Genomic DNA, 27,197 nt, shown 5'->3' with positions numbered 1-27,197 from the left:
CGGCAGGTTCCCTTGCTAATGGTACCCAAAATGTCCGCATTGCAAAATCATTCAGAATTTTTTCTGGTATTCAATTCTCTAATCTTTATGCCGGTTGTTGTTTTTTTTCATTCATTTCTTCCCGTAATTTCTTTAAATTCCATGTTTAATTCCTCGCAATACGCACCCAAAGTTGATCATTAGCTTGGCACCAAAAGGTAATCCATTAGCTTGGCACCAATTTGCCTTCATTGGGCTCTCCTCACTGAACCCTGGCCAATCCCCCGTCGTGGGTATGTGCCATGCCACCAAGGCAACAACAACAACAACAACGCTTCGCGGTTTCCTACTGTGCTTCCCCCGCCCTTAGTTGAAAAGAAGCTAAACATTTATTGGCTCCCATGCATCCCATAACCCTTCTGGTCTACCGGCACGCCCTCAACGAGCGGCAAGAGACCTACAGCTGGCCCAAGAGAGAGCGGCCCGGGGTGGAGTACTTCGAGCGACACCAGCAGGGGCGGGACCCGGCACTCAGAGGGGAAGCTGAACGCGAGTCCTCGCCTCCAGAGGATGCCTCGCACGCGGGTCGCTGGCTTCGCTACGCCTCGTTCGTGGTCAGCCTGGCCGCAGCCGCTCGGCGACGCTGGTAGTCACGTCCGTCGTACTTCTCAGCCGCCTTAAAACTTGTCGGGACGGCTGCCTAACCCTGGACGAAGATCTCAGACGCTCCCTGGACAGCAGCGTGCACCCGTGCGACGACTTCTATGGGTGAACGTTAACCCTATTTGTTAACGGGACAGCTTTAAGGTTCCCGCTGTGCAGAACATCTCGCGTTTTAGCCGCTGGTGGCGGCAGCGTTGTGAACGAAAAACAGGTGGCACACCTGCCAACTAGGCAGCGTAACCATGTGAGTTTACCACAACCTCCCGCCTGACTGTGAGCAATCTCCTCAGCGCGGCAGGATCCAGTTAAGACCCGCCAAATGCGGAGGCAGGGTCTTTTCCCACGTACGAGATTTCTTCTCCAGGCCCTTCCGCGCAATGGGGAAGACGAATACGGTTCCCACCTTATGGGCTCGACAGGCACACCACAAGGCGCGGTCCTCTCGCAGCTTCCTTTTTAAAATCACCATGATATGTCCTCCGAGAGAGCTAGCTCGGATGCCAGTCATCGAACATGTGCTGTATGCCGGTGACATTTTAATAGCGAGCACACAGGGGAACCTGGGAGAAATGGAGGCCTCTCTCAAACAGGCCGCCTCTGTTGTCGACTCATATGCGTCGGCGTGTGGGCTGCAATGCGCCTGAGCTATATCCAAGTTTGTCCACATAAAAACCAACCTAGAAAACAAGACATGCATCTTCCGGGCCCTCTCATGGGGAACCATTCATGAGGCCGAGGAATGCTGAATCCTCGTCCTGTACGCTCATAATCGCCTCAAAATTATTTCAACTACAGCCAAACTCACGACAACCGGCGGCCTGTTTGGAGGGATGATCCACCGCGCCTCAAATAAGCGCGGAAAACTGCGAAGTAGGGATACGCTTCGCCTCTGCCAGGCCTTCGTTACCAGCAGAGTCTTGTACTCTGTCCCCTGTCTGCCGCTCATGAGGAGAGCGATCGCCGGCCGCGTCTCGAGCGGACGCGCCTCATTTCGGCTCCGGCAATTTTCGTCCGGATTACTGAAAAAGTCCCTACGACCGCGAAAATTTTGCTTCTACTCGACCCTTAACATCACCCAGCACCCGAAAAAATCGCTCTCGACCGGGTGGGCCAATTTTTGGGCCTTTTAGGTCCATTTATGTCATCATCCCATGGGAGCCCTAGCTAGGCCTGAAGCCAAGCAGCCGGTCTTCAGCGTTCTCCGCGGACGCCATGGCGGTCTCCGCTCGCCGCGGGTACAATCCCGAGACGATGGCATGGACAGAAGTCGTCGCAGAAGCCCCGTCGTCTCCTGAAACCTCCACTCCGACGCAGGAGATCGTGGATGAAGGCCTCTTCTCGTTGGTGGCACTTCGCAAACGTCAGCAGCGCCTGAACACCTCGGCAGTGAACGGACCCTCCGTGAGTGCCCCTGCTTCTGTGCATCCAAATACTTCAAGTTCCAACCATCAGCTTTCGCAAACAGCGGGATCGACGAAATGGCGGCCTACCGCTATGCCTCGACTCCGCAAAGAAGACTTCACGATCGCCATCAAGCCCAGAATGACGGTCTCCCTGAAGACGGTTCTGCAGAACGGTGAGCTTGGTGCTTTGCTCTCCGCCTATGTTAATGCCTCCTCGGTGGACACTCTTAGTATCTGGCCCATCTGGGACCAGAATATCGTTATCGCCACCACTCAAGACGTGAATGCGGCGAACGCGCTCGCTCGTGAATTTACTCTGAAAGCTTCCAAAGGCTCCATCCTTATGGTCGGTCACGCCAAAGTCAACGGTGAAGTCTGCAGGGGGATCATTACCGTCCATGAGCAGGAAACTTGTACCACCGTGAAATCGAAAGTCAAGTGGCGCGGAGGAAAGATAGCCTTCATCCGCAAGCTGGGGAAGTCGACGATTTCCCTGCTCACCTTCGTGGGGCGTAAAGTGCCACGTTACGTGCACTACAACAGTGTGGCGACCTTGGTACGCGAATACAAGCGGACTATTCCCTCGTGTTTCCGATGCGGCACCATCGGCCACCGTGTGGACTTATGCCCGGATCCTCAACGCAATCGCTGCGGGCACTGCGGCCAAACGGTCGCAGTCCTCGAAGACGGCAACTTGGAGACACACGAGTGCACTCCTTCCTGTATCGTCCTTGGTGGCGGCCACCTTACGGCCTCGCAAGACAGCAAAGCAAAATTCTGGCGGCTGCAACGACCGGGAAACCCAACCGGTCAACGAAAGCAACGTCAGTGTGCAGTGCCCCCGGGAACTGACACCACTCCAAAAGTTCCCCCGCCTGGCAACAAGCTGTTGCAAGACACATCCGGACCAGCGCCACCGGCGGGCGCGTTGCCCGGGCGTGCCTCCAAGTCTCCTCCATCAACAAGCCAAAAGTCGTCACGTGATCCAGGCGCACCCGTATTCCAGAACGGGGATTTTCCGCCTCTCGAGGGCCGTCTGCTTGGTACACCAAAGAAGACACCACAGCCAAAGGTAGGCAGCCGAGACGGGCCTCCTCCGCCCCCCCCCGCTTTCCCCTACATTCTTCCTCACCAACCCTTCCTCCTCCTCCCCCCTTAACTCTGAGGTTGCGGACGTCCGCCGTGAGCTCGAGACTCTCCGGGCTCAAAATGCTCAACTCCAGGCCAAAATTCATGCGCTAGAAACGGTTCGGTCCTACCCGTCTATTGCCCAGGTAGCTCCGGAACCGATGCAACAAGTGCCGGTGGACCCGACACCATCTAGCTCTGACGCGCGTTTCACCGCCCTCGAGAACGCCATTGCCGCATTAGCGACTCAGATGTCAAATTTCGGTTAAATTCAAGAAAACCTGTTCAAGTAAGTCACGGCCACGGTTACGGCCACCGTGACGGCCAATATTAAGACGTGGCTGGAGTCAAACCCCAGGCTTCTACGCTGAATGGGGCCCCTCAAAGACGCAAACCGCCCATCAATATTCAACCGCCCCATCGATCTAACCGAACTCTCGGAAGAGCCGGAACCTATCCAGCCGCAGGTGACGGTACCTGTGCCGGCTCTCCAAGGCAGTCTCCCTTCAAATCAACATGGCTGCGTCCCCTCCCAACCAACACCCCAAAGGGCGCCGCCCCCCGCAAAGATAGCAAGCTTTTTCCCTTATGCAATGGAATTGTCGGGGTTTAAAAACAGGACCAAACGCGCCCACTTAAGGGCGTACATTGACAACCTCGAACACCCCGCCGCAGTCCTTGCGTTGCAAGAAACCGGGAATGCGGTTAAGCTTACGGGCTATAACACTTTTCAATGAGACCCGTTCACCTGTATCCTAGTCCATAAGGGTTACGCAGCGCAGGAGGCTAATGTCGACCTAAATCTGGAATATTCGTACGTGATGGTCTCTGTCCTCCCCCTGCGGCGAACAGATAGCCCCGCACACATACATAATATCTACTGCCCACCGAAACTCTAAAACATCAATTTTTCTAACATCTTTAGCGCAGCGTTAAGGATCGCGGGTCGCGACCCCTCATGATAGTGGGCGATTTTAACGCGCCCTGTCTCATGTGGGGTTATTGCAAGGAAGACACGCGTGGTCGTAAGTTGGCGGAACTTATATCTACGCTGGGCATCACTCTTCTAACCGATCCGGTTCACCCAACACGTGTAGGGAACTCCGTCTCTCGGGACACCTGCCCCGACCTTACCCTCGTGAAACGCATCAACACGCAGAGTGGATCAACACCGAGGACACCCTCGGTAGCGACCACTGCATACTGAACACTGTCATTTACACTAGGCCCTTACATCGCCCCCTTGCGCAAGCCAAACTTCCCGACTGGAACGCTTTCCGCCAGGCCCTCCCAGTAACTTCTTTTATGGAACAGGACTACTCCACTTGGGTACACGGACTCATGTAAACACTCCCCGTACGGAAATGTCATATCTGGTTTGATATGAAAAAATCCAGATATGAACAAATAGGGAATTGGGCATATAAGGTCTTATATGAATATATGGGCGTATATAGCCTGATATGCCCAATTCCCTATATACCATTATCTGAATGGAACTCATATAAGGAAATATATGTATATATATATGGTCGTATATGTCTTGATATGCCCAATTCCCTATATATCCATATCATGACTGAACTCATATATGACAATATATGAATATATCTGGCATATATGGCCTGATATCCCCAATTCTCTATATATTCATATCATGATTGAACTCATATAAGGATATATCTGGCATATATGGCCTGATATGCCCAATTCCCTATATATCCATATCATGATTGAACTCATATATGGATATATCTGGCATATATGGCCTGATATGCCCAATTCCCTATATATCCATATCATGATTGAACTCATATATGGATATATCTGGCATATATGGCCTGATATGCCCCATTCCCTATATATCCATACCATGATTGAACTCATATATGGATATATCTGGCATATATAGCCTGATATGCCCAATTCCCTATATATTCATATATGGATTGAACTTACATATGGAAATATATGTATATATGGTCCTTATATAGCCAGATATGTCCTATCCTTATATGACCATATCTGATGTAGCCCATATATGGGATTTCTATATATGGTCTTTATATACCCAGATACAGCCAAATCCGTATATAGCCATATCTGCGAACAGTCATATATGGATGAATATGCTTATATGGGCCATATATGGCCAAATATAGATAAATCTGTATATGTCCATATTTGGCTGGAGCTTATATATGGCTCTAGTCCTATATACGAACATATACTGACAGATCTGCCCATAACCTTATATACTTTTGGTTAAATGTTGAGGGGAAATTTCCCCTAAGGCGGAGCAGACTTCCATTAAGATATTAATTACTTATTCGCATCCATCCAAGCACAGTCATACACCATGTCCCCAGACCAGGACGAATCTTTTTACGAAAGAACAAAAGTTTCTGTGGAAGCTGTGTCGGGTCCCTTTGTAGCCGTGTGACTGCTTGGCGGAATGAAAATGAGTGATTACTCCCTTATTAAAACCTTATAAGCTTTCATATGGAAATATAAAATAAATGGCAGCCAATGTATATGTGCCCTCATACGGGGATATCTACCGAAGGAGATGGTACAAAAAAATTGAAGAAATCCAACGATTTGCGGCGCGCTTCATCTGCAAGCTCTGCAAGCACCTAGGCTCCCCTTCTCGAATGGTGCAGGCTGCTACTTTAGAACCACACCAGCATCACAGCCAGTAAAACTATTCTCATTCGAGTTCTTTACTGCTCGCTCTCAGTGACTGCCTGCAACAGCGCCGTGGCCTTCTATCACATTAGCCAATAAAGAGTGAACCTGGGGCAAGGCATCTCCAAACAGTGATGGAGGGCGGCCAAGCAAAAGATGTAATGAAATTAGTTACAACCATTGCAGAATGCTGTCATACATATGCCGTTATCGCCACATGCAGACGTAAGCGACAGTGCAGTACGTCCTTACCGCTACTACTTCAGATATGTAATACAGCTTAAATTTTTGACGCAGATTTTTATTTTAAAACTTTGAGAGATACATTGGTGCTGTGTACGGGGGTTATACAGGATGGTTAACATTATGTAAGCGATAAACCTGATTTAATAGGCGATTAATTAACTAACATTAACTAATGAACATTTTATTTTGATTCTAAGGGGCAATATTATGTTGCGAAATTAAAGGCCGTCATCGTAAAAGGTGAGCCCAGTTTCTAACTTTTTTTTAATTGTTATAGGGGTTTGAAATATCGAGCGCCAGATTTTGCGCATTTCAAAGCTCGCTGAGTTGGTTTACCCGCATTGAAAATGCATAAAACTGTCGGTCACTTTTTTTATGCATCAAACACGGACACCGTTTGTGTATTTTATGATGTAGAAAAAGTTTCTTTGAATTCGGCGACGATACGACGCGCAGCGACGCGTTTATGAATATGCGAAGCGGACAAGGCAATTCACTTAGCTTGCAAGTGTGTATGTTCAGTATTTCGAACCACATTACCGATTACGAAAATTTAAAAGCTAAGGTTATCTTTTTTTACTGACGGCCTTCATTTTCGCGATACAGACTTACGCCCCAAAATCAAAATTATGAAAGCTGATCAGTTAAATATAATTAATCATTTTTCAGATTATTGAGCTCTATTACGTACATAATGCCCGTCATGCTGTACGGTCCACCTTCACTGAGCAAACCGACATATCTCTCGCACTTTGTAAAATAAAAATCTGGAAACGTTAAAAAATGTCATTCATTACATCTCTAAGTGCTGCTTTAAATTGAAAAACCACTCGGTTTTATGCTGCTCTAAAGCTCCTGATAATCATATAGCATAAGTAACACAAGTAACACAATTACCACACAGAAATTGCGCAGAAAATTTTATTGGGGTACATTTAATGCTCTTGTGGTTCTATAGTTCTGTATGCTTCTTATCGTCGATGCTTCTCTTTCTCGCTCCTTATTTCGCTGAGGTTAGTGCCCACGGCCAGCAACAGCAGCTTTCCGGAGAGCTCCCGCCCCTTCTTGGTCGGCAGGGCCGTTGTGTAGGCTGCGTGGGAGATAATTTAGAACGATCATGATATAAATCTGCGCAGAACTTGTGCACATGGCCAGAGTAGCATAAGTCGAAGAATTATGCACTGAATCCGAGACACCCTACCGTAAAATCCATTGTGGGATATTAAAGGTGCCCTGCGACGTACATAAAGCATGGGTTCTTTAATCTTTGTATGCAGAGTAAGGGACATTGTGAGTCCTGAACGCGCAATGAGATCACTGAAATCATAATATTTGATATTTTAATCTTCGCTAGAAATGCTTGTTTCGAACCGATGGTGTCGCAACGCGGCGGCCATTTGCGGCAGCGGAAATGAGGTGGCATCTAGATAGGGCGCTGCCTTTCTCATTGGTTGGGCGTCGAGTTTGCATATTGTTCCTTCATACTTGCGAAATGGATCCAAAATATTTTGTCTCTGAGTACTGAAAGCTTTTTCGCATGCCACAAAAACTGGAAAGAAGCAGGGAAAGCGAACGAAAACTAACAAGAATACAGCTAGGGGCGACACTTTCCATTCCGCTTCAAACCTTCATGGCGGCCAGCGCTGTTCAAAAAACGTTGGCTCAGACCAGAAAGCGCGCGCGTCGAGACCGGCCGTGATCATACCAAGACGGTAGCGAAAAAAAGCCAGTCGACACACCTTGCCCAAAATGTGAAGAGAAAGGCCGGACAAGAGACGGGAGTCGAGTTTGGGGGGAGGGTGGCTACCGCTGACAGCCTTACAGTCCGACTAAAAAAAACTTCTGGGAGCTTCCTTTGTCGTTAGTCGCCCCAGCCCTGACTACGGCGTCGCGTACACGGGGGGAAGACACCGTCAAAATGCGCGGCTGTCTACAGCCCCGACAAAGCAACAACTGCATACACGCTTCCGCTGCGTGTGCGCTAGGCGCGGTTCTGATTGGTAGCGCCCAATCTCGATACTGGGTGAGTAAAATGGGAGAGTGAAATGCGGTTTCGTCTGAGCTTTTCATTTCGAATTTTCAGAGTGGAATAACTTTCGCTTGCATGCTCCGATTTCAATAATTCTTTTTGCGCTGGTCTCTGGAACGCATGATGAATCTATTTAATGATACTAACTGGTACTGAGCAAATCATCGCGATGCCCCTTTAAAAGCTTAGTCTCATGCTTTTTTTCTCGGGCTTTACCGTTAAAGTTTCCTGGCACAACCGCGAACGGAAACAGGTATACGCCAATTGTTTCTTAAACACGTTCGTTCGCACTAACCACCCGAAATAAAACGCGTACCAGCTCTTCATTCCACTGCTCCTGCTTAGCTGTAGAGCGCAAGCCTTGTGGCAAATGTAATGGGGCCATTGTAACCTAATTGGATACGCAGAACGCAGCAATGCTGATCCCGTGTTAAAATAGAATTAGCACTATTACTTACGACAATGAAAAGGGTTCAGTTCCTGATACGTGCATATGACGGAATCCATGACAGGTTGTTGTCTACGTCTCGTTACTTACAAAATACATCCCTAACTTAAAGTGACCATATTCCTCAGACCCCAAAGCGGGACACTGAGGGGGGGGGGGGGTCCCCCTGAATGACACGGCTAGTAGTTTAGACATGCACTTTTTATTATTTTATGTATATCATGCAGCATTTCTTTTCCTCCAGCTCTTGCCTAGCTTGCGCATACACTTAATACTTCTGGCTTGAATGAATCTTCTTCAGCAGCCCTTCATTTTTGCAGATGTGTCCGTGGTACTGTTCACATGTCATGTGCACATTCACTTTGAGCATCAACATCGCTTTAAGGGTCGTCACTTGAAGCTGCGTCTTCTCTGCAGACCAGATCTTGTTCATGAGAGAAAACACCCGCTCGACTGGTGCATTTGTTCCTGGCAAGCACATGCAGTGCTCAATAATCGCCCTCATGTTGTCGCAAGGCACATCATTCATCTCAAAGTGCCGAAGAACATCTACCCACCGTTCCCCGACTGGCTTCTTCTGGCTCTTCCATTCCTCTAGTTTTTGAGCCGTGACATAACGCGAAACGTTACAGGCTTCGTCAAATAAAGCGTTCTCATCAAGACTGATGTGACTGAACTGTGAAGTTATGAGCTGCTCACTTCTTTGCACATCGTCCCAAAGCGGTGCTGACTCACGAGAGGCCCACGAGAGATTGCTGATCTCATCAAACTGGTTGCACCATCGCTCGAGGTACGACATGCAGGTCTGGTAGAACTTCCTCGCTACTTCTGCTACCGATCCTCTTCTAACTTCTCCTAGTTCCTCAAGTGATGTTACCCTGGAGCGCACACTTGATGGCAGAAATGCCTGCTGATGTCTGTCTTGGACTTTAGTCTGCAGCTGGTTCAGGGCCTTGTGAACTTCGATGGCAGTCCTCGAGTCTCCTTCAATCTGCAACACAGTCGCTTGAAACATGGCAGCCTGGCTGTGCAGAAAGTGGAGCCAGAGCTCTCCACATGGGTTTTCAAAAAATGACCTAATCAGAGAGGGGCATTTGTCTGCCGACAAAAAGAATGACTTCAAAGCTGGAAAGAGCTTAATCACCCTCTCAACAGCTGGCATTAATGCCAACCACCTCGTCTTGCTGTAGCCCAGAAGTCGCTGGTACTCTACAGATGCAAAGTCGCAAAACTCCTTGAATGCCTCCACTCGCACTGTATAGATGTAAAAGTATGAGTAGAGCTTAACAATCAGAGCTTCAATATCAAGTGGAAGGCAGTCAGCAGCAGTCTGAATGGTGTTGTGCACAATGTGTGCGGCACAACCAATCCCAATTATCTTTTGAGGCAAAATATCTTGCATTTTTGAGAAGACGTTGTTCTTGCCGTTCCGTGCGGCACCGCCGAAGTTGCAGTTCGCATTGTCAGCGCTGAAAGCAACCAGCTTCGATGCGATGTCGTTGACTTTCAGTGCGTTCATGATGTACTGACTCACCATGTTCGAAGTTTCACCGGGCAAGGTGTCGATCTCTAGCAGCTTCGTTTGCACTCCTGCAGCAGAGGTGAAGTAGCGGACCATTATTGGGAAAACCTTCAGATCTTTGTGGTTCGACGCATCACAAAAGACTGATATGAATTTTGCGTCCTGGAGGTCAGCCTTCAACTCTTCTGCTGCAGAAGGAGCGAGCACGTTCAAGGCAATCGCTTCGGCCTTAGTGCGTGCGCAGGAAAACTTCTCGTCGAAAAGTTTTTGAACAAGTTTTGAGGTGCAGTCCATCGACCGAAAACTTTGGTTGTGGGCGATCGTGTGGTATGCAAACACGCCCTCGGAAGCAGCGAGTTTCAGTTCCTTGTCACCAGCATGTTCGTGCCTGAAAAACTTCGTTAGTGCACTGGAAGACGCAGCAGCTGACATATTCCGTTTGTGCTTCTCGGTGCCTATGTGTTTTAAAATGTCAGCACGTCCACTGTGGCCGATAGAAAAGTCTGTTCCACATTTCTCGCAGCGGACATCGTACTCCGACTTCGCTTTCTTCAGGAACGGGAACTCCTTCCTCAGTTCTCCGTTGAACTTGCACTTCCGCTTAGGCATTGTCGTTGGCGCGATAAGCGAGCATTAAAACCAAGAAAAGTAAGCACGCGGCGCAAACAGCATGGGCGAACGCATGGGAAAACGAGCTTTGGACCAGGCTTTGACTTCGGCTCGCTAGCTAGCCAACACACTAAGTTTCCTTGTATAGAACTTTCCATCGGGCGAGGATGTTGTCGAAACGCCCCTTCTCTGGACTGCCGAAAACCGGTTCCGCTGCCGCTTCCACCGTGCTAGCGCGAGGTGCTATTAGGTTCGGGTGAGCGTGGTCGGGCCGGAGAAGGGACGAGGAAGGCGGGAGACGGGGTTACGACGAGATAGACAAGGAAGGAGAAACTTTATGCAGGAATATTTACATTATTTACAAAAAAGAGTAGCTGAGAGGGTCTCTCAGTGTAAGGGAGAACTTCTTCAGGAATCAACAGGAGTGCTCTGGAGTCTCAAAACAACACCCGTTAAATAACGCACGGATTCCCCAGATCCCTGTCTGGGGAAATAGTTCGAAGAATGACGTGTCCAATCAGACGGACCGTTGTGGATACTGTTGATACCGCCCACGGCAGGGCGGCGCTGGGCCGTGGGGCTCTCTCGCCGCTCGGTTGATGGGAGAGGGTAGAGGCTCAGTAATTAAACACTGCTGTCTTTCACTCAGCACACCAGCACTCTGTTCGTTGACCCGAGGGTCGACTCGGCCACGGAACGCCGCCATCGTCGCCGCATCTTCGGCCTTCGGCGGTCTTAGACCTTCGCCGCTGCCACCGTGGTCCCACGGTCCTGGAAGGTCGCTGCCTTAATCCACTTTAGGCAGGAGGGGAGCGCGAGCTGCCCTAATCCACACAGGCAGAGGGGGGGGGGGGGGCATCCCAAACCAAACAGTGCTCACTGCAGTCCAGTGAACAATATGGCAGCGCCCAGGGAGCCCTTTTTAACGCGAAAAGGCGCGACTCGTGGTCGCGGGTGCTTTTCTGCTATCCGCCTGGCTATGGCTTGTTTCTTCCATTATTTAGGCTGGTTCGGTGGAGCTAGGCAGGGCGGGTGTAGCCAGTGCAGCGAAGGCGGGACAAAACGCCGTCCCACATGCATGCTGGCGGGACAGCGGGGCAACGAACGCAAAAGAGGGACATGTCCCGCCTAAATCGGGACGTCTGGTCACTTTACCCTAACTAGCCCCGCAATGTGCTTAGCGATGTTTTTTGCGTTACACAATTCAATATCATGCACTTGAACTACCGCTGGCAGGAACGCAACTCGGTGGCGGTAAAAATTTCGCTACTGAAAAATGAGAGATTACTCTTCGACTGCACATAGACCAGCTTACAAATAAATCATGCATTATGATACCATTTAGCTTAATTTATAGCCCTATCATCGAAAACTGCCGACAGCATTGACAAAGGTAAACAACAAAGCAATACGGGAAAAACAGTAAATGGTTGTTCACGCTTACCTGAAATATTGATGATTGCAGGTTCACAGAAACCTTGGTATTTCCCGCTCACTTGCACCCTCGATCCTTCCGATGGCTCATCATCCCATGCATGCTTGGCGCAGGTCATTTTAACGACGTCAAAAGTGTCTTCTTCCTCAAAACGCACAAGTGTGGCGCTGTACCATGATTTCAAAGGGAAAACAAGTGGATGCAACAACGGGTATAACCGGAAATCGCTCGCCCGGCAGGAAAGTGCGTACCACACTGCAGAGTCCGGCTTCTAGCTCTGTGCAACAGACGACAGTCAAGGGTGGCGCCACCAATGCCTTCCTTAGCAGATATCTGGGCATATCTGTGCATGTCAGATATCGGCACCTGCGCACGGGCGCTCGCGCGCGCCTCAGAAGCGGGATCCGGTTTACAACAATGGGAGGACCGCGGGGGCTCTCGGGGACTCTTTTTCTTCATGGCTTGAAGCTCTTTCAGCCTCCACTAAATTTTCTTGGAATCCTTGCAGCTCCCAGACCATCTCTGTTCACGGCTTGACATTGTTTTTCAGTCGGCTCCCGAGGGGGAGCGAGCCAGCACCAGGAGCATGGAGGTTCATGCCACTTTTCGACGCCCGTCGCGGCGCGTGCTGGGCGCGCAGGCGCTTCGCGTGTATGCCTTGGAAGTGTCCATCGAGATGGGGCTTTATATCGCGTGTATCTTTATCAAAATAAATATAACTAACGATACCCCTGCTGCGTCGTGTTTTCGGATCACTCTGTAGAACGTATTATGTAAACTGAACCGAATAAATATTTCGTCCTATCTACATAAACCAAAGAGAGGCTTGATTGAGACCTGTTATATTCGAAGTGATTGTTAAAGCGAATTTCGAAAATCGCTAGCTCTCTGCTCCTTGTGCTGGACACTGCGCAATGAATTCGACCATACATCACGTCAGATACATCACAAAGGTCCCAATCGCCTTTCCTAGAGATTGATACGATGCGCAGCTTGACGTTTTCATTCGCTCGCAGATTTAGCATCTGCTTGTTCCGCAGATTCGGCACCCCATGCGTGAGCGGTCTTCTCTTCTTGTTGTGGCACATAATCACGTCATTTTACATGTTTGTTGCTTTAGGACAGGGTGGATTACGGGAACGTTTCAGCTGGTTATCAAAGGTAACGGCGCGCCTTCTCTATCAAATATGTAGCTAGTCAAACCGCAATTTCGGTTTTGGACAAATAGGTTTCATGAGTTTTTTGCACACATAAATGATGTTGTGAAGGTGCGGTTTCACAATTTATATTAAGAAATTATTAGCGGTACACCACAGCGGTTTCTGTATGCAAGTTATTCGGCCAAGCGGCCGTACAGTGTGGTGGAATTATCGCCGTTAATTTCCTAACAAACCTCTTAAAATTCTAATTACTTGTTGAGGCTTAAGTGCTTGTTTTTGTGAAAACACAGGCAGTCATTGTGTTAGGGCGTTATCTTTCCCTGAATTTTTCAAAAAACGACGGCGTTCTGAGGTATCTTCAATGTCCGGTTAAATCGACGTGATTACGATCTGACTAGAGTGACCAAGGGCGCCAAACCTTTCCCTGGTGTGACGACCAGGTACATCTCGTAATGTTTCTTCGATTTCTCTTGCCTAGAATGAAACAAAACACTTTTCAGCTTCATCTAGGGCTCGTCGTCATGAACACACAAAACTCAGCAACAAATGCCTTCTTCCAGGGAACAGCAGTTAGCATACTTCATTGGAACAATTAGATCTCTGGTATATACTGTTTTCCATGCATAATTGCACGGATTGGGTCAGAATTTTTTTTTTTTTTGAGGGGGGGGGGGCGATTTGTGTGCGCTGTACTCCATTGCAGCACACAACAACATGTTGTAGTTCTTTAAGGAGAAGCAGAAGGCTGCAACGGCTATAAGAACCGAATTGCCTGATCTGAGGGTCGCTTTTCACTCCAAAGTTGAAGACGGGGATCGTCATCGTCGTCATCCGTGATCAATTTTACAAGACAAAGAACCCTACCATCGACCACCGATTAGCTGTTATTGAATTCAGTCGGGCAGGGTCAGGCTACCCTTGTTTTTTGTCACATCTGCACATCAGACATTCCATAAGCTTTGACTGTGACTCGCTGCCCTTGGAGTCCACTCTGCCACTCTAAACGCCGACCTTTGTTCGGCTCGTTACTTGGCCACCCTAAGCTCATTTTTTACGCATTTTGTTAGTGCTAAGATATGGATGACACCAGTTTGTTCAGTAATACTCTAATCGCTCCCCTTGACGTTATCGCTAGTATTTTCCTTGCCATGCCCGATGCGTGCTACACGGCTGCTTGAAATCCCGTCGAACCGATCGCCACTCGAGTCGACAGAGCTTTGCGGAAAATGAGAAAAAGATATCTTAGCGGAAAGTTGAGCACTCAGAGGCTCTTCGGCGTCCGGCCGACATTCGACGGTTTCAAATGCTTACGAAATGCGAACAGAGACCGCCCCTGTCATTGCCGGTGGCCGTTATCTTGCCTCAGAGCCGCGTCCCGCAACTGCTTCGGCCCTCTTGATTTCGACATCTGCTGCTGACTTGTTTCTTCTCCTCTTTGTTTAGCACACTGCTTGCGTTGTCGCTAATTTAGTACTTCAAGTTAATGACTCGTCATTCAGCATTTACAGCGTGCGCGTGAAATTTCAGCGGGAATACACAAATGTCGACTGCACTGCAGTACCACCGTTGTCTGCATACCTGTTATCGTTTGTATATGGCATAAAACGCAAGCTATGTTGAATATTCTCTTTCTGATGCGCGGATTGTAATTATGCTTGTTTACACAGCATGATCACTGCAAGAAGACCGGATGATTGCGACGAAACACCTGATAGCCGGAGAACTGGCGCTTCCCGGTCGTGGTAGATCCGCTTTCTTCCATACCACAAATACTCGGTGCTGAACGGCTTTATCAAGAAACATGTTCGACGATTGATCGCATCAATGAAAATGATCTGATTTGTTATCCACGAGCGGCCCAGTGGTCGACTGTTGACAGCTCCCTAAAGCAATGCTCGGCATGCCGGGTGACACCGGCGCTTCCCGCTCGTTCTATTCGACTTGCGATATCAGCAATCCTCCTCTAAGGGTTGCAGTTTCCAAAACTTCATTTATGACCATTTGCATTCGCCAAAACTTGTGTATTCGCTCTCCACAAAAGCCGAGACCACATACGCGAACAATGCGGACTAGCGCTTATTCGTTGAAAGCAAGGGTCTCATCGAAGCAGCTCATGACGGCGCTGGAGAGCTCGGAAAGCGCCGTGATATGGCCTGGTTGCGTGCACAATGGACTTCAATTCAAGAGAGAAAAGCTATCTTTCTATGATTTAGTATTTTTTTGAGGAAATATCGGGAGTCATCATACTAAGAAGCAAACAGAATGAGCGAGAGCGTCAGGTTCATTATAACTATAGGATTGGCTATACAATCCAGCCGGAATGAAACGCGAACACGCATATCGCCTTCTTTTTCTACATTGCAGAGAAGTATTCACTTGGAGCCAGTTAAAAAATATGTACTTAGGTAGATCCTTCACCCAGATACAGGAATCAGCCTAGTTCTGTACAACAGCTGAAAGTATACAGGCAAAATATTTTGTTTTGTTCACATGGGCTGTTCGCTTGCCTTGCTGTAGACGGAACAAAATGGGCTGTTAACATCTGACCAGTAAATAATTTACATTTTTTTTCTCACATGGTGTTTCGAATGGGGTTTTAATAGCCGAACGATGGCTGTGGTGTCCAAGTTAAGGCTCCATGCGCTCCAGTTTGGCGAGCACGAGTGACGTCATCTGGGTAACAGGAAAGGGGGAGGGGGGAAGGTGGACGTCGCTCTCTCGTTCAGTTTGCAGTCAGCTAGGACAGCGCCAAAATATTCCCTCCGAAAGCGAAAACAAACTTCGCTAATTATGCGTGGCTCGACCTACTGCTGTGTTTGTATATCGAAGATAAAATTACATCTCTTTCCATGGAGATCATGCATGCTTGCGCATGCACATGAGGGTCCACTGGAACAGAGTATACTTTGGAACCAAATTCATGCGTGCAAACTGGGAGCGGATTTACATAGTCTGGGGTGTTTTCAATGTGCCATCACTGGTAGGAGTCCTAGGAGTTGCTTTGTTTCTTTGTGTAAAGAGAAGGAATGCGCTGAGTAATAGGCAGTGGTTTGGGGGGGGGGGGGGGCGTTCTTGGAGCGGGCATCTGTAGTTTCAGACTACGGTTTTTTATACATCTGTGTGGTTCAGCGGGTTAGGGCGGTTTTTTTACATGCATGCGTGCGCGTTGTGGGTACGATGTCGTTTTTCTGAGCGTGCTTATGTAGTTTCTCAGGATGTTGTGCTTACAAGATTTTCTGTATGGATTTGTATCACGTAGCATAGAGCGGTTTAAAATTTTTATATTGATATTGGTGAATTCCCGCCATCTAAAACCCTTTTCTGGATCTATAGAAAGAAAACTAGAAAGTGCATTACATTTTGTAAAGTAATTTATTGCATTTCACATCGCTAAACCCTTCCTGAAGTTTATCATCACAATGCGATACATCACGTCAAAATTCCTTTGCTGTCTCTAATTAAATGAATGCCCTGAGGAAATACCTAACACAAAAGTCCTGTAACATACTCAGCAAGAAATGCTTAGTCTTCTTGTTTACTTACACCCATGCTTCTATGAGCGGAATACATGTGCATAAAGAAAAGTAGTGTTCATCCTGAGACATCCAGTATATAGCACTACCATTGTCTTTGTGTAGTAACGATGCGTTTTTCGCAATTCCAGCCGACCATGTTATGTATGCGGATGTTAGGTATGCGGCTGATTTCATTATGTGAGTCAATTAGACACCTGTTCTTCAAACTGTAAGGGCTATTAAAGGAGTATGGACACCTAACTTTTGGGTGCGTGTTTTCTTGTTTGTAATGATGCGTGAGGCATTATTATACATGGAGTACCACGTGGTGTTCCTAGAACCGCTAAATAATTTATTATCGATTTTTTGTCTTGCTGTTTAAATTTCAATAACTTCACTATGAGTGGGACGTCAATGAGTGAGGCATGAAAAACTGCGATATAATAGCTGCGTCCTCGTTTTAATTCACCTAATGCTGGAGCCAGTCAGCCAGCTTCACTATCCGGACTTGTAAAGAATGTAAAACAGCGATTATATTGCACTTTTTTCATGCCTGCTGGTCATTTCCGAAATTCTGTGGGGGCACGTCGCCGGCGGAGCGCATTGAGTCAGCAACGCCTCGACTGGTACCTGTGCTGCTCGCGCTCCTGACACTCTTTCTTTCATTGTGCGTACGTGCCGTCCTGCTCGTGGGTGCACAAAAGAGGGGTTGCCACTCGTTGTGAGTCATGACTGGAATGCCGCGACGTTGAGAGAGTGGAGAAACGTATTGTTGTGTCGTTTGCTGCCACAATAGTTCTCACAACATCAACGGCCAAGAGCAGCCAGTGTAACTCTATAGATTTCCTGGACATATGTCCCACATTGTTGGAAAAAGAAAATCAATATTTGAAATTTGTAATCTACTGCAGAGGAAATTTTGGAGGTAATGGGGAATCTTTTCGATGTGTAGCAAAATCTTGCAGAACTTTTCCATCGCTCGCATCGAGCGATAACAAAAACATTAATAGCAAGACAAAAAAAAAAACAAAACCATGCACGCATGTCGACGGGAGGTTGGTATAGTGAAATCTTCCAGTGTATAAAAAAAATGCGTTCATACACTTTTTCTCATTCAAAAATGGTTTTCCAGGGAATTGTTGTCTGTGAAATGATTGAGAACGAGAGACGGCAAGCCTGGATAACTTCTGTGCGCAAGCTGAAGTAGGCGGTTTTCTCTTGCTAAATTGGTTTGGTATGTTGCGCGTGTGTATTATTTCTGACGAATTTTCATTGTAATTCACTAAGCATGCAGTGTTTAGTCGTAGAGCTCACGCTAACGAAACTATTTTTTTTTTCCTGTAAAGCCCTCCGCCGGTCAGGTAACGCAAACAAATATTTTGGAGGCTGACATCAACAGCTGCGTTAGGCAGACGCGTGTGAGGCAAGGTCAGTGATCGCCTCATTGTTCCTTTGTGTGACGCCCGGCTCAATTTCCATGTTATTTTGCTAGATGTAAAAAATGTCTAAAAGTAATAGTAGTAAAGATATTAGCTTGCACATGAGTGAGCATTTGAATATAAGAGATGGCTCTGCAAATAAATTGTTTTGGGAATGCACGTGCGCTGCAATCGGCATTAAATTAAATGTACCAACCACTGCGTAGTGACTGACCAAACTATAGCATTTTTTCTTTTAGCCGTAAGCGAGCAGCTGGTAAGCACATTTCGCGCGTATTTTCGTTTTTGTTTTCAGCCTCACCTATCTTTATTTTACGTCCAAATAAACACATACTCGTTCTTATTCGGCGAAAAACGTAAAGAAATTCCAACTATTTGGCCAAAAAAGTTGCGTACATCGAAGTGCTCAGCTATTCAACAAAATTAGTATTTTGCGAAAATGACCGTGCCATAAAAAAAAAAGTATTAAGCTCGAATTCCACGCCTTAAATGAACTTGCCATTTACTTGCGACATACATGTCGGCGCAACGGTGACGGCGGTTTCGTCAAATATCTGCTCCACGAAGTGGACCTGATGCACTGTCAGTTATCTTTTTTTTTCAGGTTCGGCGCAGAAAAAAAAAATCGCTGACCACTCTTTCATGAAACCTGCACCTGAGAGGGTACTGTCGCGATAGAAAGAAATGCGAACAGCGCAGCGCCTAATTCGAACACAAGTACGCTACAGACATGAATTCCAATTCCGCAGTGCGTAGGCAACATGCTGTTCACATTAATTTCTATCGCCCTTGTACATTTTCCTAATCCTCTTAATCTCGTCAGCGTTCTAGCACGAAGGAAAAAGCAAGCGTCAGCGCAAACAGATTTCCAGGCAGTCCAACACGTGCAAAGCATGTGCGGAACTGGTTTTTTTCAAGAGATAGGGCGTTAGGCGCAACTTCCAATGGTATGGATGACAGGTCTGTCCGGTCAATTGTGGGAAGTCGCGGGAAAGGGTGCTATGGTGCTTTTCACTCGCGCTTGCAACGCCGCTCTGCAAAGCTCTGGTTCCCTCGGCGTGCCTTTCGGAGTGAAAGAAAGGGGGAAAGTGACGCGGACCTGGACTATCCACCCTCCAGCTATCTGCTGAGCACCGCCGAAGGCGGCAATGTGTCGCTTTTCTACTGTTGTGGGGGGGGGGGGGGGGCTCGAGGGTCCGCTTTTTCACCGCCTCAGCAACGCCATCTCTCGCTCAGTAGGGTAAGGAACATTTTGCCGTGAGTGGTGGCTATATTCTAGGCACTATATGGTGGCTGACCGTGGACACAGCGGCGACTCATTTAATACGCAAATAAAGGATGTCTTGCTTCCCCGTGGCGGCCGGTCTCAGAACTGGCATCTGAATATCGGCCGGCAGGGGAGGTTGGATTATGAAGAGAAGAAAAAGTTGAGGCGAAAAGAAACAGACCAACGCGCATAGTATCAAGAACTATTTGCAGAAGATTTTTTACAAACTGTTCAGCTTGGCACAACAGTCGGAGTAGAATGGCGAGCTTGGTCAGTACACCACGGAGACTCGGCGGCGCGGAAAAGGCGATGGGTAAAAGATTTGCGTGTAGCTGTGGAGTTTTTCTCCTCTGCATTGTAAACGTTTTGCTGGCAACTCTAGATAAATGAATTTCCAAACATCTTGTATTTTTTCTCTGACAATTATACTAGAGCGTTTTAACATTCATCACTGTGCTGCAAGGAGCGATGTGTTATTTACGCTCCTGGTCAAGAAATGGCTGTATGCTGCAGCGGTTTTGCAAACGTTTGTTGTCTGGCATTACCGCAAACAATGCAGGTTTCCCAGTCCTTCAGAACGACATAGTTTTGGGGAACAGCGCCCAGAGAAGGAACGTACACCGCACCACCGGCTTGATGGTTTGAGTATTCATCACGTTTGCGAAGGGGCTGAGTTCGATCCCCAAGCGCTTGTTGTACGTTCGGGACTCTATAATCTATCAATAATCCTAAAAACTATAATTTCGATCGAAACCAACTCGCTGGACTTGTAATCCACTTATTTAGATCCAGTCAGGAAGGTTCAGTTCATCAGGAAGGTTCGAAGTCCACCCAAGATAGAAAGCGCGTATATGCATGTATTAGTGCATTTAAATCATAGCAAAGTTGAAGGTGATTTATAGCACTGTACTTTAATTCACCTTAGTTAAACACCGCTATGTAATAGCAGTCTAACTTGATTGAAGCCTCAATCATACAAAGCTTAGTACCTTGTTGTGCGGTGTGTTTCACCATCTTAATTAACCAATATTATCATGTTTGACACAAAGTTAATTATTTAAGTTCGGAAGTATATGGCACAAGCACCCCACATATGAGGTAGGATATGTTCCATATATGCGAGATTCTTTCCATATAAGGATTTCAAGGTCCCCATATAAAGAAAGAGCATCTATATAAGGACTCGAATACGACTATATATAGCAGTATATGGTACTATATAAGGCACCTTATGGCCGTATCTGCCCGTATTTGTGGTCTTATAGGCCCATATATAGCAGTATATTGCGGCATATCAGGTTTCCCATGGTCATATCTGGCCGTATATACGACCTTATATGGACCTATTTAACTGTATATGATCCCATATATGAGTATATACAGCCGTATATAAAATATATCTGGCCCATATCTGCCATTTTCGTAAGGGTCCGTTCACACGAAAAGCATATCAAGCTTACGGAGCGTGCACCTGACGTGGATAACCACCTATTGCACCTCTGGGAAGCTCGCCGCAGCCTCAATAAGCGATGGCGGCGGCAGAAACACAACCGTAAACTCCGCGCTCGCATCTCTGACCTCACCCAGCAAGCTGCCGAGTATGCTGCCCAGCTCGCAGACACTAACTGGGTAGATCGATGCAACAGCGCAGCAAGACAGACGTCCAGCCGCAACACTTGGCGGCTCTTCAGGAGTCTCATAGACCCCACACAAACACGCTCGGAGACGCAGAAACACATCAGTCGCGCTATACACAACTTTCAAGGAAACACGAAGCAGCTAGCGAACACCTTGCGCTCACAATACCTCAATCAGGATCAAGACCCGCGCGGGCAGGATTATTCGTATGCAGGCTGCGATAATCTGGAGCTGGATAAACTTTTCCAGCTTCACAACCTCCGCGCGGCTCTTGCCAAAATGTGCAGGGGGACGGCGCCCGGGAGGGATAAGGTCACAGTCATATTATTGGCGAACCTTCCTGATCGGGCATACGCAACCCTACTCGAATATATTAACGTCATTTGGACCGGGGACACTTCGCTGCCACCGGATTAGAAGAGAACATTGATAACCTTTATCCCAAAGGCGGGGAAACCGGTAAACACAGACAACCTCCGGCGCATCTCCCTCACTTCATGAGTAGGAAAAATGATAGCAACGATGGTCCGTGACCACCTCTCAGAATATCTGGAGAGCAAGAACTCCTTTGCCGACACCATGTTCGGATTCGGACCCAGCAATTCCGCACAAGACATCCTTTTACAGCTTCATCACGAGGTTCTCGAGCCCATAGAACACCCACACAACGCTAAAATAGTCCTAGCACTCGATCTCAAGGGTGCGTTTGACAACGTTAAACGCGGCGTTATACTAAATCACCTTAGCGAGACCAACTGTGGTCCTCGTAGATTCAATTACATCAAAGATTTCTTAACAGACCACTTGGCCTATATACGTATTCAAGAGACCGAGCACGGCCCGTTTGAGATGGGAACTCGGGGCACACCACAAGGCGCTGTGTTGTCCCCGCTTCTCTTTAACATTGCTATGATGTATCTCCCGGCACAGCTGGCGGCTGTCGGCGGTGTTCACCATGCGCTGTACGCCGATGACATCACCATCTGGGCCACTACGGGAAACATAGGAGAGATGGAGGAATGCCTGCAAGCAGCGGCGAGCATAGTTGACCACTATGCCACGTACTGCGGCCTCCAGTGCTCCCCGTCCAAGTCTGAATTTGTGCATATTCGATCTTCTCCGAAATTCAATATCTTCGTTCAGCTTTCTCTCGCAAGCGGTCTCATTCGTGAAGTGAAGGAGCTACGAATACTCGGTCTCTTCATTAATCAACATCGTAAGGCAGACATAACTCTTGCCAAACTCCGCAAAGTCGGCGACCAGGTGGGCCGAATGGTTCGCCGCGTTTCCAACAAGCGAGGAGGGTTGCGAAGTAAGGATGCGATGCGGCTTGCGCATGCCTTCGTAACTAGTCGAGTACTGTACTCGACTGCTTACCTCCGCTTACGGAAACATGACGAAGATCACTTGGAGATTGTACTCCGCAAAATTTTCAAGAGAGCCCTCGACCTCCCGATATCCACTTCCAACGCGCGACTCCTCGCGTTGGGAGTGGTGAACACCTATCGAGAACTCCGCGAGGCGCATCTCGTTAACCAATACACGCGTCTCGCCCAGACCGTGTCCGGTCGCCGCCTCTTGGACCGGTTACATATCAGACATGATCACCATACCATGGAACGGGTTCGAGTGCCAGAACTGTGGGGAAGCGCCCTCTACGTTCGACCCCTTCCGACTAAGATGAACAAGGAGGATCATAATGGCCGGCGCCAGGCGCGGGCGAATGCCCTGCACCGCCACTATGGCTCAAAGAAACACGTCTTCTGCGTCGACATTGCAGGCCCCTACCGCTCCAGGGGCGAAGGGTACAGGGCTGCAGTCATACACGAGGGAAAACAGGTGGACGGCCCCTGGTTAAAAGTGCCCAACTCAACGCATGCGGAGGAGGTGGCGATCGCCCTTGCAGCCTCCCATCCCGACTCTAAATTCATCCTCACAGACTCTCGCGGAGCCTATCGTAACTTTGAGTTCGGTTGGATCACTCAACTCGCTCACCAAATTATACACCGCAGATCTCGCGACGGCGATCCAACTCATCGCTCAATCATATGGGTCCTCGGCCACAAAGGCATGCAAGGTAACGAAGCCGCCCATGAGGCAGCCAGCGCACTCACTCACCGGCCACCAGGCGTCCTTTGGGAGGAGCGTAACCCAGATCACAGCCCTCTCCTTTCTTTTAAAGAAATTACTGAGTACTATCGTGCCGAACACCGGCGTTACCCAGTTCCTATGAAAGGACTGGGTAAAGCTGGCGAAGGAACTCTCCTCAGTCTCTTTACAAACACCCTGCTGTGCCCGGCGGTTCTCAAACACTTTAATCCTTCTTTTGACGGCCGCTGCTCATTCTGTGGGGAGGCGGCCGATACCTTCCACATGGTTTGGGCATGCAGAAAAAATCCTTCTCTCCCCCCACTCACCCCTTCCCCTACCGGAGAGGACTGGGAGGCGGCCCTGCTCAGCTGCCAGGAACTATCGGCCCAACAGGCACTGGTTCGGCGGACTTGTGTAGCGGTCTCGACCAACGGGATCCCGGAATGAGGGACTCCGCCTAGTATTGCAAGGGGTGAGACCCATTAGGGGCCTCTTCCCGAGCACCTCTCTGTAAATTACTAAATAAATGCTTTTCACCACCACCACCACCGCTCATGAAACACGATGCGAGCGCGTAGACGCAGTAATACGGAAGGCCACAAAATGAACTCTGGGCCTCCCAGGGGCCACTTCCAATGTGCGTTTGACCACCCTAGGTGCGATCATGTAGATCAACGAGGTCACGGAAGCCCCTCTCCTAAATCCGCATACTCGAATGGCGGAGATGCCTCAAGGTCGGATAATTCTCGCTCGCTGCTAAATACAACACGACCACAAAACAGCGGACCCGCTCAGGGTACAGGAGCTTTGCAGGCGCAACCTTCGAGTACAGCCTGTTCTCAGAATTATACATTCAAAGCTACACCAGGGAAGACGGGAAACGCGCGTTTGAGCTCTAGAAACACCGTGGAGTAATAACTCAGGGGTACGCTATGTGGACGTTGCCGGACCGGTAACGAGGGGATACTATATGGTAGCAGTGCTCCACGGGGGAACGCTGGTAGGTGACCTCTCCTTTAAGGCCCCCAACTCAACACAGGTGGAGGAGGTCGCTATTGGGTTAACTCTCGCCCCAAAATTCGAAGGTAATTCTTACCGACCATCGCAAAGCCTGCGCGCGCTACATGAGAAGGGAGACCTCACCCCTCGCCTAATAAAGTCTGCATGGGTCGCCTGCCCCGCACCGAAATGCTTGGTTAGGGCACCAGGTCATCAAGCAATTAGATGGAACAAAGCCGCAGACGCGGCCGCACGAGCGCTCATCTCCTGGGTACCTCATTTGAGTCCTATGGTTAAGGCGGGAGAACAAAACCTACGCCGACTCCAAACAAACACGTTGCTCTCCCCGGCTATATTACAATACTCTGACCCAGCGGTATCTGGCAGATAGAAGCACTGTGGAGAGACAAGTGATGTCTACCAGATGGTGTGTGCCTGCCAGAAGAAAGCAGTCGTTTCTCCTTCCCCATCCGCACCCGGAAGAACTGGGAGGCGACCTTCCTTAGCTGTTCTTATTGGGGGCTCCAACAGGCCCTCACTGCGCGAGCCAAAGCAATGGTAATGTCCTAAGACGTCTTTGACTGAGGACGTCGCCTATTCTGAAGATACCCTTGGGGGCTCATACGCTCTCTTCTATGTGATGAAGTTTTCGCCCTCAATCCAAACAAATTATTTGTCTCGTGAGGTTCCTCGGGAAGAGCAACCTTGGTCCCACCAGCCTGACCAATGTGCCTGCCTATCAGCAGCCTGCGCTGCTCGTGATTCAACGCCACTGATGTACGGCTGGACTGTCTTCGTAGAACGCCGAAAAAACTACCACGGGCTGGCGAGTTCCACCATTCCGATCCAGTACCTATGTCCTGGTGTAAGCGGTCGAAGGTGGGGCGCCGAAAATCAGGAAATCGGGCTGCGATCTGCGGGTAGCGGGTCCCCGGTGGCTATCGGTGGACGCCAGAAATATGGGTGTGGGGGCGGCCCCATTTATTTCACTGGATGGCGGTCACCGGTGTGGCAAGGCCTAGCCAGCATAGGAGCGGTGCGTAGGAGCCCTTCACCGACTTCGAGAGCTATCCAGCTTTCGATGCTCGCGCTCGCCTGAGTTAAGCGTTCCAAGCACACCCTCGCCAGCGCGGCAGGCGCCGCGATGCCGGGATGGCGCTGTGGCGCGATGATGCTCGCTACGCCCTCACGAGAGGGTTAAACTTATTCCGCGGGTGTCCTAGCTATGCTGCGGCACCATTCGCTTTGAAATCATGATTTCAGTGTCCTTTTCATTCTTAATGTCGCCGTTTTTCAAATTTCAAATTTCAAAATTCAAATTTCTGAAAAGACACAAAATCGAAACTCATATTTTTCCGCCGAACACTTTTACTAACAATAAATCCGGGAGTCCTCTTAGCGCTTCTTTAAGGTTGCAGGATCCTGGACGCGGCGCATTCTATACATCTATTGCCTCCGTGAATTCCTTTGTTCGTACTTACTCGTAGTGTACCTGAAGAGAAGCAAACTACTTGAAACTTTCCTTCAAAACATAAGCATATAACTAAGCACCTTAGTACCACGAGTTGAAACAAACGGGATTCTAGTTTACGTTTTCAAGCGATGAACAAAGCGGGAATAAAGCAAGGTCCAGCTGGTGGTTGTGACTTCAAAAAATTTTCTTATAGGCAATGTGTTTTAAAATGATCCGACGTATTAGCTTAATTTCACGGCTACCTGGTAAAGTATGTAAAGTGTTTGCCAAAAGTAACCAGGCTGCATGGTTTTGCTTCTCAGTCGTATATTAAAGCTATTATGCCAGCCCTCAAGCTCTAAATCTGTGTATGGTAAGGAGAACCCCTGTCCTCACCTTCAAAGAACTTTTCGATCTTAAGGAAAGCTCTAAAGGCTCTACTATACAAATGAAAAGCAAACTATGCAGCCTGGTTACTTTTGGCAAAGACTGTACATTCAAATGGCAAAGCCAGCTTCACCGACGGGGCGCAAGACCCGATAAACTACATATAGTCTTCTGCAAACATTAGCAAATTCCTACCACCGCATCAGGTTTGGAAGGTTGTCTTTTATTCTCCTGCTTGAGGTACATGTCGAAACTAGCCAGTAGGCGCCAGAGGAGCAAACGTCCTTGCGTTCCCTAGATATGAGGCTTTCGGATTGGTCTAATACCACGTACCTGGGTCACTTGGATTGCAGATAAAACAAAATATAATGCCGATATTTGTCTGATTTGGATTCTTTTGTGCAGCTGCTGAGTTTCATTAGACGTAAATTCAAGAAATCCCTTTTCCTGTGTGTTATAAGTACACGTTAAATACCTCAATTGATTGAAAATTTTCAGTATCCTCCACTGCTCCGTTTGTAGTCGCCCTTGTGCACCTTGGTCACACGAAATGCCAGACACCATATCACAAATGGCGCGTCCTACGCATGTCAACACTGTGTGTAGCCAACTCTCCTGCAGCGGACGTCGTTCATTACTGAACGCGACAAAAGAGCTACCCACGTACCCCACTAGAAGGAAGAAATGGCTGGTTTGGTTGGTTTATGTGGTTTAAGGTCCCAAAGCGACTAAGGCTATGAGAGACGCCGTAGTGGAGGGCTCCGGAAATTTCGACCACCTGGTGTTCTTTAACGCGCACTGACATCGCACAGTACACGGGTAGAAGGAAGAAATATTTGCCATCAAGCCGGGTAACTTTGTATACGCAGGCACGTGTGCAAAGGTTGGGACAGCAGCGAGAACATCTACCTTGAGCCCTTGGAGAAGTACAGGGCAGCTTTCAGCAGGCGCCTCATCCGAGATATCCTGCTCCAGAAGATCCCTCAGCACTCCACCAAATCGAAGGGAAAGGCTGCAGGGTTCTTGTTCCACTGTCTCAGCAAGGTGACGATCGCGGGTGACTGCAATTCCAAGATGGCTGGCATTCGCCAGCAATAA

At 48.4% G+C, this 27,197-nt stretch overlaps 2 pseudogenes; one reads left to right on the top strand and one right to left on the bottom strand.

Moving 5' to 3' along the window:
- The first annotated feature begins 380 nt into the window (after positions 1 to 380).
- Positions 381 to 27,197, top strand: LOC149326596 (uncharacterized; annotated as a pseudogene).
- LOC149326597 (uncharacterized) lies at positions 10,132 to 10,724 on the bottom strand (annotated as a pseudogene).

The sequence above is a fragment of the Amblyomma mixtum genome, chromosome 10, assembly GCF_055824585.1.
Source record: "Amblyomma mixtum isolate Tamu chromosome 10, ASM5582458v1, whole genome shotgun sequence".
NCBI lineage: Eukaryota > Metazoa > Arthropoda > Arachnida > Ixodida > Ixodidae > Amblyomma > Amblyomma mixtum.
This window is presented reverse-complemented; position numbering and strand designations above follow the sequence as displayed.